Raw genomic sequence first — 11007 nt, forward strand, 5'->3', positions numbered from 1 at the left:
GTATTGATACGCTCACTGCAGCCTCAACCTCCGGGGCTCAAGCTATCCTCTTACCTCTGTCCCCTGAGTAGCTGGGACCACAGGCATGTACCACCACACCCAGCTAATTTTTAAAAAAATTTTAGTAGAGACGAGGTCTCACCATGTTGCCCAGGCTGGTCTCAAACTCCTGAGCTCAAGCGATCTGTCCACTTTGGCCTCCCAAAGTGTTAGGTACACCGCGCCTGGCCTGTTAGCCTTCTTTTTACAAATGAGAGAGCTGAGAGCCTGAGAGATTGAATAATTTGCCTCAGAGCTGTTAGGTGGGATTTAAACCCATCCTGGTCTGACTCTATTGCTTGCTCTTCTTTACCCCAACCACAGAGCTAAAGAACTTGGCTTGTGGCCAGGCACCGTGGCTCACACCTGTAATCCCAGCACTTTGGGAGGACAAGGTGGGTGGATCACCTGAGATGGAGACCAGCCTGACCAACATGGAGAAACCCTGTCTCTACTAAAAATACAAAATTAGCAGGGCGTGGTGGTGCATGCCTGTAATCTCAGCTACTCGGGAGGCTGAGGCAGGAGAATCACTTGAACCCGGGAGGCGGAGGTTTCGGTGAGCCAAGATCACGCCATTACACTCCAGCCTGGGCAACAAGAGCGAAACTCCGTCTCAAAAAAAAAAAAAAAAGTCAGTAAAGAACTTGGCTTGTGTTTTGAAGGTAGTAGGGAGCCACTGAAGATTTTCAAGCTGTTAAGTGATATCAGCTCTGTGTTTTGAGGGAGGAACTCTGCTAGCAACATGGAACCTGGGTTAAAGAAGAGAACAGGAATTCAGGGTCAATTTATGACCCCCAAAAGGAAATATTTTCATTACAGTCACTTCTCATTCTTTATCTAAAACAGTACCACCCAGCTTGATTGCTGATCTTACTCACCAAGCGGCTTGGAAAAATCAAGTCCACTCTCAGAATTTGAAGAGTTGGTGCTTGAATTAATTCAGATAATTGCAGGCAATCATTCCAAAAGAGGCCCTCCAAAAGGACCATTTTGTTAGGGACAATGATCTGAATATTTAGGTTCTGAAAAGTATGTTTAAAAATAACAAGTCAGCCGGGCACGGTAGCTCATGCCTGTGATCCCAGCACTTTGGGAGGCTGATGCAGGTGGATCACAAGGTCAGGAATTCAAGACCAGCCTGGCCAAGATGGTGAAACCCCCGTATCTACTAAAAATACAAAAAAAAAAAAATTAGCTGGGCATGGCGGCAGGTGCCTGTAATTCCAGCTACTTGGGAGGCTGAGGCAGGAGAATCGCTTGAACCCGGGAGGTGGAGGTTGCAGTGAGCTGAGATCGCACCATTGCACTCCAGCCTGGGCAACAAGAGCGAAACTCCGTCTCAAAAAAAACAAAAAACAAACAAAAAAAACACAAGTGTACTTTATATCTTATATATTTAGTGCCCTCTTATCACTCTCACATACCCCACTCTGAAAATAGACACATACACTTCAAATGAAAGAAAAAGAAGTAGCAAGAGGGATCTGATTCCATTTGACCAGATCCACAATTTCTCTTTGTCTAGACACCCGATTTTTTTTTTTTTTTGAGACTGGGTCTTGCTCTGTCACCCAGCCTGGAGTGCGGTGGCATGAATATGGTTCACTGCAGCCTTGACTTCCTGGGGAGAAGTGATCCTCCTACTTCAGCTTCCTGTGTAGCTTGGACTATAGGTGCACACCACGGCGCCTTGCTTTTTTTTTTTTTTTTTTTGGTAGGGAGATGGGGGTCTCACTTTGTTGTCCAGGCTAGTCTCAAACTCCTGGGCTCAAGTGATCCTCCTGCCTCAGCCTCCCAAAGTGCTGGGATTACAGGATTGAGCCGCCACGCCTAGCCTTTTTTTTTTCCTAAGGGACAGAGTTTTGCTCTGTTGCCTAGGTTGGAGTACGGTGGCGTGATCATGGCTCACTGCAACCTCAACCTCCAGGTAGCTGGGACTACAGGTACATGCCATCATGCCTGGCTAATTTTTTGTTTCTTTTAGAGACAGGATTTTGCCATGTTGCCCAGGCTGGTCTTGAACTCCTGGGCTCAAGCAATCCACCCAAGTCAGCCTCCCAAAGTGCTGGGATTACAGGTATGAGCCATCACAGCCAGTCCAGACACCTGATTTTTAAGAGATTGAAAATATGTGTTTTACTCTCATGGCTGCCAGTGAGCCCTCATCTAAAACAAACAAACAAACAAACTTGAGGATAGAAGAAAACTCTGGAAGTGATGAGGCTATACCCTTGCTTCCAGACAACAGCTTCTTAGTGAGTGACAGGGTGTTCCAGGGTGGGGATATGTGGGGTGAGTAGGTGAGGACTCAGGTTCTGGGTGGAATGATTGGAAGACTGGTTTCAGCTGCTTACCATTCCTAGCAGCCGTGTGTTTGGAAGGTTGGAGGGCTCTTGGAACATCCTCTCCTAAGAGATGGCTGGAAAAGTCCAGAATTAATTTATCTTGGGGAAACAGGTAAGATAAAAACTTCTGGAACCGCCGGGCGTGGTGGCTCACACCTGTAATCCCAGCACTTTGGGAGGCCGAGGTGGGCAGATCACGAGGTCAGAAGTTTGAGACCAGCCTGACCAACATGGTGAAACCCCGTCTCTACTAAAAATACAAAAATTAGCTGGGCATGGTGGCATGCGCCTGTAGTCCCAGCTACTCAGGAGGCTGAGGCAGGAGAATCGCTTGAACCCAGAAGATGGAAGTTGCAGTGAGCCGAGATCGCGCCACTGCACTCCAGCCCTGGGCGACAGAGCGAGACTCCATCTCAAACAAACAAAACTTCTGGGACCCAAATCCTCCAAAATCTCAGTGTTCTCCAGATGGCAGCAAGAAGAAGTAGCTCTCACAGGTTTGCCCAGCAGATGGCGCTGTAAGACAAGCCCCTCTTTCATCCTTAGCTTGGCTGGGATCAGTGACAGGACTACGAAAAGGCTTGCAGGAAACAGACCTCGACGGCATCTCTACTCCTTATTGGGCAGGAGTTATCTCACAGTGCTGAGCATTGCAGTCCATTCCTAGATACTCCCTAGGCCACAGAGGAGAACCTTGGGGGTTCCCACATCAGAGCTGTGAGCACCTCCATGGGAACACGAAGGTGAGAGACCCTGGGAACCTGGGACAGCAATTGTCCTGAGAAAACAGGGCCTCTGATCAAGAAACACTGTCAAGAAATACAGACCTGGCTGGGCATGGTGTCTCACTCCTGTAATCCCAGCACTTTGGGAGGCCGAGGTGGGCAGATCACTTGAGATCAGGAGTTTGAGACCAACGTGGCCAACATGGTGAAACCCTGTCTCTACTAAAAATACAAAAATTAGCTGGGCATGGTGACACATGCCTGTAATCCCAGCTACTCGGGAAGGTGAAGCAGGAGAACCACTTGAACCCAAGAGATGGAGGTTGCAGTGAGCCGAGATTGCGCCACTGCACTACAGCCTGGGTGACGGAGTGAGACTCTGTCTCAAACAAACAAACAAAAAACAAATACAGACCTTTTCCTCCAATTCTGGAGATTTGGCCCCACTCCCCAAGGTAGCTGGGAGGTTGGGGAAGTGGGCTGAGGGGCTTGGGCACTGACTGAAGTTTATACTCTAAGGTGGAAAAAAAAAGTGGATCTTTCTGGGAGAGCAAGCTAGAGGCCTTCAGATTAGGAAAGTGAAGCTCAAGGGGTGACTTACCCAATGTCACACAGCTAACAAGGGACAGAACTGAGACAAGAAAGAGGGTTTCCTGGAACCCTCTCACCTCTTTCTGCCCTGTGTTTTCTGCAGAGCATGAGAATATAACATTTATAAATAGAATTCCCTTGACAAGGAGTGCCTTCCTGGGCAGTTAGAAAAAATAGCAGGGCTCTTGACTCAAAACCCTGATGCACATTTTTCTTTGCATACTTTTTTTTTTTTTAACAGTCTCACTGTATCATCCAGGCTAGTGTACAAAGTGGCACAGTCTCTGCTCACTGCAACCTCCACCTCCCAGGTTCAAGTAATTCTCGTGCCTCAGCCTCCCAAGTAGCTGGGATTACAGGCTTGTGCCACCATGCCCAGCTAGTTTTTGTATTTTTAGTGGAGAGAAGGTTTCACCATTTTGGCCAGGTTGGTCTCGAACTCCTGACCTCAAGTGATCCACCTGCCTAGGCCTCCCACAGTGCTGGGGTTACAGGCATGAGCCACTGCACTGGGCCTTCTTTGCAAGCTTTTTTTTTTTTTTTTAGACCCAGTTTTGCTCTTGTTGCCTAGGCTGGAGTGCAGCGGCATGATCTCTGCGCACTGCAACCTCCACCTCCCCGGTTTAAGCAATTCTTCTGCCTCAGCCTCTTGAGTAGCTGGGATTACAGGCACCTGCCACTATGCCTGGCTAATTTTTGTATTTTTAGTAGAGACAGGGTTTCACCATGTTGCCCAGGCTGACCTCGAACTCCTGAGCTCAGGCAATCTGCCCACCTCGGCCTCCCAAAGTGCTGGGTAAAGCCACCGCGCCCAGCACGTGTGTTTTTTAAATAATAAAATTAATAAGTGAGTCCCATCAGCTGCACTTCTTTTCTGAGAGAGGATAATTTATATACAAGACACAGAAAAGCTTCTTGCACAATGTTCTTTTAATAGGATTTATGTAAACTCACATTTGTCAAGATCTGTACAAGTATTCTATTTCTTTCACACATGTAATTTTTTTGTACCTCTATCTCAGTGAAGGAGGCAGGCGTTGTCATTCCCACTTGTGAGGTGATTGAGGTTGCTCTCGGGTCCTGGGAGCAGAAGCAATGCGGCCTGAACCCAGGTATGGATTTCATTTTGAAGAAAGGTCTCCTCGTAGGGCACTATCCTGGACCCAGTGGGCCTGCCCTTCCTATTTATTTCTTAGTGAAACCAGAAAGTTTGCTGGGGCCAGTATGATGGAGCATCGTGACTGACAAATGGCTGGGATTAGGCTAACAGGTAGGCAGCTGTATATGGAGGAAGGCGATGAGGGATCAGACCATTTCCCTAGATTCCAGTGGAAACTTTGCAGGCAGTAGCTAAAAGAATCAGAGAAGATAAGAAGCCTGAAATACCTTGCAGAACACTTCCCATACCCTCCCACCTCCAGCCCCAAGGAGGATTAGGATGCAGGGAGTCTGCAGATGAAACAATTGTTTACAAAGGCTTGAGAAGCATGCCAGGAAACTAGTCCAGGGGCAGTTTCCAGGGCCTGAGATTAATACTACTCCATCCTGAAAACTGAAAAAAAAAAAAAAAGTGTGAGTCTTTAGTTCTGTACTCCCTTTAGTTCTGGGAGTGCATTTGGAGTTTCCTTTAAATTCTATGTGGATAAAGGATGCTGAAGGAGGAGAATCACTTGAACCCCTAGAGGCAGAGGTTGCAGTGAGACGAGATGGTGCCACTGCTCTCCAGCCTGGGCGACAGAGTGAGACTGTTTCAAAAATAAAACAAAAGGCCAAGCGTGGTGGCTCGCGCCTATAATCCCAGCACTTTGTGACTCCATCTCAAAAAAAATAATAATAATAAATAAAAAAATAAAATAAATTACATGTGGATAAATTGAGGAGAGCTAAGGTGCAACAGATGAGAAAGAGACAAGGGGTGGGGGTGGGCACAGTGGCTCACGCCTGTAATCCCAGCACTTTGGGAGGCCAAGGCAGGTGGATCACCTGAGGTCAGGAGTTCACCAGCCTGGCCAACATGGTGAAACCTTGTCTCTACTAAAAATACAAAAATTAGCTGGGCGTAGTGGCACACGCCTGTAGTCCCAGCTACTCTGGAGGCTGAGGCAGGATTGTTTTTTTTTTTTTTTTTTTTGAGACGGAGTCTTGCTCTGTCCCCCAGGCTGGAGTGCAGTGGCGCGATCTCGGCTCACTGCAAGCTCCGCCTCCCGGGTTCACGCCATTCTCCTGCCTCAGCCTCCCGAGTAGCTGGGACTACAGGCGCCCGCCAACACGCCCGGCTAATTTTTTGTATTTTTAGTAGAGACGGGGATTCACTGTGTTAGCCAGGAGGGTCTCGATCTCCTGACCTCGTGATCCACCCGCCTCGGCCTCCCAAAGTGCTGGGATTACAGGCATGAGCCACCGCGCCCGGCCTGAGGCAGGATTGTTGCTTGAGCCCATGAGGCAGAGGTTGCAGTGAGCCGAGATCACGCCACTACACTCCAGCCTGGGCGACAGAGCGAAACTCCAACTCAAAAAAAATAAAATAAAATAAAAAAGGGGCGGGGGTAGGTGCGGGGAAGGCAAGAAGGAAATAGCAGAGGAAAGACAAGGGAACTCCCGGCTTGGGAAGGCTCTTGCCTGTCCCACCTCATGCAAGCATAAGCACTCCTGCCAAGACGGGGGCCCTCCAGAGGATGTCCAACTTAAAGCTCAGATCCTGGGCAGCGGCGAGGAGGGGATTGGGGTGTCCCAGGGCAGATGGCCTTAAAGGGCCTATTTGTAGAGGCAGAGGCCCAGAGGCTGTCGTATGCAAGCTGCTTAGGGTCACAAGAGAAATCCGGAGCTTCCCTGATGACCATCTTTCTTCTCCTCCTCTTTCTGACTCTCTTCTTCCTTCCACTCTCCCTAAACCTGCTGAATCCCTTAGGCAGCTGGGATCAACATAAGCTAGAAACTGATGCATATACAAGGGAAATCGGGAAGCCTAGAAACAGCAGAACCTGGGAGAGGTACCTGTGTACAGGGCAAATGAGGGGAGCCTGAAAACGGCTGAATCTGGGGAGATGGAACTGCCTAGTGAGAGAGCAAGGGGCTTCTGGAAACTGCCGAACCCAGGGAGGCCAATTTGTATACCAGGGAAATATGGGGGAACCTAGAAACAGCAGGATCTGGGGAGACAGTCGTGTACAAGGGGCAGACAGAGGGAGTAGCCTGAAAACAGTTGAATCTGGGGAGGAAGATTCGTGTGCAGAGGGAACAAGGGGAGACTGGAAACAGCACAATCTGGGGAGATGGGATAGTGTACACTAGAAGCTAGGGTGGCCTGGAAACCGGGGTTCTCGGGGGATGAATCTGCTTTAAATTGCATGGGGGACGAGGGAGCCTGGGGAATCTGATGTGGCAGGCATGAGCAGGGACATGGGCAAGCACAGGGGTGGAGTCAGGGTGCTGGTTGCATGGAAGGGGAACGCAATGGAACTCCCTGCCTTGTAGGTTTGAGTTAGACCCCTTGGCAGCCTCTTCTTGCAGACAGGGCAGGGTAAGCGAGTAGCTCTCCAATGGGGAGCCAGGATTTCACATGGCAAGAAGAGAAGGGCCTTTGTGTGCAGTTGCTGCCCTGGTCCTAAAATGACCAAAGCCTGGAATTCCCTAGGGGAAACAGCCCAGGAGTTGGGGTGGGAGAGGATGAGGAGGTTGAAGGAGCTTTGGTCCCCTTGCCTGCCTTCTTCCCAACTCCTCTCTGACAGGGATAGGCCTCTTTCTCCCTTTCTACTGACGAGCCTGACCTCTCCCTTCAGCAGTTCCCTTCTGCGTGGCAGACAGACAAAGACAGAGCTGTAGACCATTGACTGAAGGAGGCCCCACAGAAGTTCCCTCCCAACCCACCATCCCCCCATACCCTCCCCAGAGGCCCTGAGCCAGCCAGGGCCAACGGGAGCTGTCACTCTAGTGGAGCTGCCTTCAGGTAGGTGACAGGCCTTCAGGAGGCAGGGTGACTAGGGGCTGGGAAAGGCCTGAGATTTTTGGGATTCTGTCTGTGCCTCTTGGAAACCAGAGTTTCCCAGCCGGTTGCCTCTGAGAGAGGAAAGGGGGCAGAACAGCGGCCACTATTGCAGAAAGAAAAACCTGGTTCCACTATTTCTAGCTGTGGGATCTTAGCCAGTTGTCATTCCTCTCTGGGTTTCAGTTTTTTCATCCGTAAAATGAAGGATTGGTCCAGATCTCTAAAGGCCCTTGCAGCTCTAACATGAGGATTCTTAGTAGCCTCGGAGAGAGAGCTCAGCCTGGCATTTCTTCTCATTTGCTAATACGGCTCAGAACTGTCCGGGGAATATTGGAAGGAGGCTGGCATTTGGGATGTTGTGAGAGTGTTTAAGCAAGCTTTCCCTGGCATTGATAACACTTCTGGAACATGTGTGTTTCTACTTTTCATCACTCCAAAGGGTTCTTCCCCTTGAGCAAAATTATTTTTTACACCAACCACCTCAGGCTTCCTGCCTTGTGATTTAGGCTGGAAGGTGGAATCTGAACCCAGCATCTCATCTTCCTGTCCCAAATCTGCCTTCTTCCCTGCCGGCCTCACTCCCAACCTCTCTGTGCTCTCTTGCCCATGGCTTCTGTTATTACCTCGTTTCTCCTAAAGCCAGGGACGTTTGGAAAGAGGGCTTATGCTTGGGCTCTTATAGTGAAGCCTCAGAGTCTCAGGGAAAGGACCCTCCTCCCCTAACAGAAAGACAGCCAGGTACCCCAAGGCCCTGAAGCATCGCACTGCCCCTTGTTCATTACTAAGTCCGGAGAGGGTTCGCAGTGCATCCCTTGCAAGGCTGCCAGCCAGGAGTACATCTGAGACCACCTATAAAAAACCACCCTCAGCCTGGAAGCATGGAAAGCATAGTGTGTGTGTGATGTGGAGGGGGTCAAATAACCATGGGCCTAACTCAGGCCAGGCCTGAGTGGCTGGAGTACCAGACCTATGCTTCTCCACTCCTCCCTTTAGTCTGAGAAACCACTGCGTTTAGCACAAGAAGTATGGCTTCGGCTGATGCTCTGATGGTTCCAGAAACCCTGCCCACCTCCAGTCTGTGCAGATGAAATCATTCCCAGCACTTACAGAACGGGAATGGAAGAGTCTTGTCCAGATGGAAGGGGAACTATGGTTGCCTGCCTTACCTCTGTTGGGGACCTCAGGTGACCTGCCCCAACATACCAAGAGGGAGGAGGAGGAGGAGGAGTCTTCAGGGGACAGTGCTGGGAGCTGCACTCCTGGGGTCCAGTGTCACCAAAGATGGCCTGGGGACACAGAACCTCTTGCGAACCGCACTGGGACCAGTCCTCCCCAAACACAGGCTGAGTGCGGGTCGTCTCTCCCCCTCTCTGCCTTCCTGGGCACCGTCAGGGATGCGCAGGCAGTTCTTAATGAGTCCCAAGGCTGTAGGAGCTGAAGGAGTAGTGGGCCGGGCGGAGGAGGGAGGGGGGAGGGGATCTGATTAGAATCCGGGCCGTATGGCGAACACTGCGGAGATGGAGGTAATCACTGAGCGGGCGAGACAGCGTGTTCGGCAACAGCAGGCGGCCCCGCCGTCGCCATGGCAACCGCGGCCTCCGGGGCGCGCGGCTAGGCGCAGCTCGGCGTCTGCGGCGGAACATCTGCTTTGCACAGGGCTGCTGGGAGCCAGGGAGCGCGGGCGCGGCTGCTCCCCCCACCCCGCGAAAAAGAAACAAATTAGGCCAACTGTCCAATGAGGGGCCGCAAATGTATTTATTAATGCGAGGGAAAGGTTGTTCCGGAGCGCAGTTTGATTAATGTTTGAGTCTTCAGCTTGTCAGTCTGGTTTTGTCTCCTGCAAAAGGGGAAAAGGGAGGGGCTGGGTGAGGGGCTGGTAGGGGAGTGGGGAGGAGAGAGACAACAAAGCGGGAGGGGATGTTAATAGCCAAATAGGCTCTTTTTCATGTTTCCCCCAGCCTGCCACCCTTGATGGATGGCTCAGACAGACACCAGAGCGCATCAGGGAGACGCAAGCCCCTCAGAGAGATGGCGGGTTGGAAGAGAGGGGGCCGCTGGAGCCTGGCTGGGGTCGGTGCGGCGGGAACTCCCGAGGGCTGCCTGGAGAGGAATGGCCCCAGGAAACGGGCAACTTCTGGGGAAACCAGAGGAAAATTGCACTCATGTTTACAAGTCTCCCCTCCCCTCCCCAGTTTGCCCCTCTGGGCCCTGGAGATAGCACCGAGGTCGGAGAGTGAGGGGTCTCCATACCGTCTGGATATAGAAAGAGGCGAGAAGCCTCATCCGTGTGTTAGGGATGGGAGAAGGGAAGTAGGCAAAAGCCTAGGCTCTCAATTCTCCTTCCTCTCTCTTTCCTCCACCCTTCTCTTTTCTTTCCTCCCACCCTACGTCCTCGGCCATATATCCTGCCTTCACTTTTGCTCCGTCGTCCCTCCTTCCTCTTTGTCTCTTCTATTGTTTCTTTCCTCCATCTCCCCCATGCCCCGTTGGTGACATCAGCTGGCTGTGATAGGAACTGCCTTGCGAAGATGTCTTCTGTGACCAGTCTGAACACCTATAATGCTTTCTATTTTTCCTTCTCTAGGGTCATGGGGAAACTGAGAGCTCCCTTGGAAACTCAAATTTGACGACCCAGTTTGTGAGAAAACACAACCCCACCCCTTTTCTGCCCTCCCCACCAAATCCTCAGCTCCAGCCCACTAGGAATGTGGAGTGCAAACTGAAAATTACCGATTTCTGGCCAGGCCTGGGATTCAGAAACACAGGAGAAGGTCTGTAAAACTTAGACTGCTTTGAGGTTAGAGGCTTCCTCTTTACTATCCCTTACCAAAAAAAAAAAAAAAAAAAAAAGAAAAGAAAGAAAAGAAAAGAAATACCCCATTAAAGCCTAAGCCAAATTCTAACGTGATTATGCAGCTCGTTTTACCTTCTTGTACAAGAAAGAAGTGCATTTCTACATCTGAAGAGCTTTGCAAGAGGGAAGTTATTGGACACCAAAAAAACCTACTTGATGGCGGGGCAGGCACAGTGGCTCATGCCTATATAATCCCAGCATTTTGGAAGGCCAAGGCAGATGGATCACTTGAGGTCAGGAGTTCAAGACCAGGCTGGCCAACATGGTGAAACCCCATCTCTACTAAAAATACAAAAAATCCGGGTGTGGTGGCATGCGCCTGTAATTCCAGCTACTCGGGAGGCTGAGGTAGGAGAATTGGTGGAAACTGGGAGGCAGAGGTTGCAGTAAGAAGAGATGGTGCCACTGCACTCCAGCCTGGGTGACAGGGCGAGACCTCATCTCAAAACAAACAAACAGGCCGGG

The sequence above is a fragment of the Nomascus leucogenys genome, unplaced genomic scaffold, assembly GCF_006542625.1.
Source record: "Nomascus leucogenys isolate Asia unplaced genomic scaffold, Asia_NLE_v1 Super-Scaffold_258, whole genome shotgun sequence".
Taxonomy (NCBI): Eukaryota; Metazoa; Chordata; class Mammalia; order Primates; family Hylobatidae; genus Nomascus; species Nomascus leucogenys.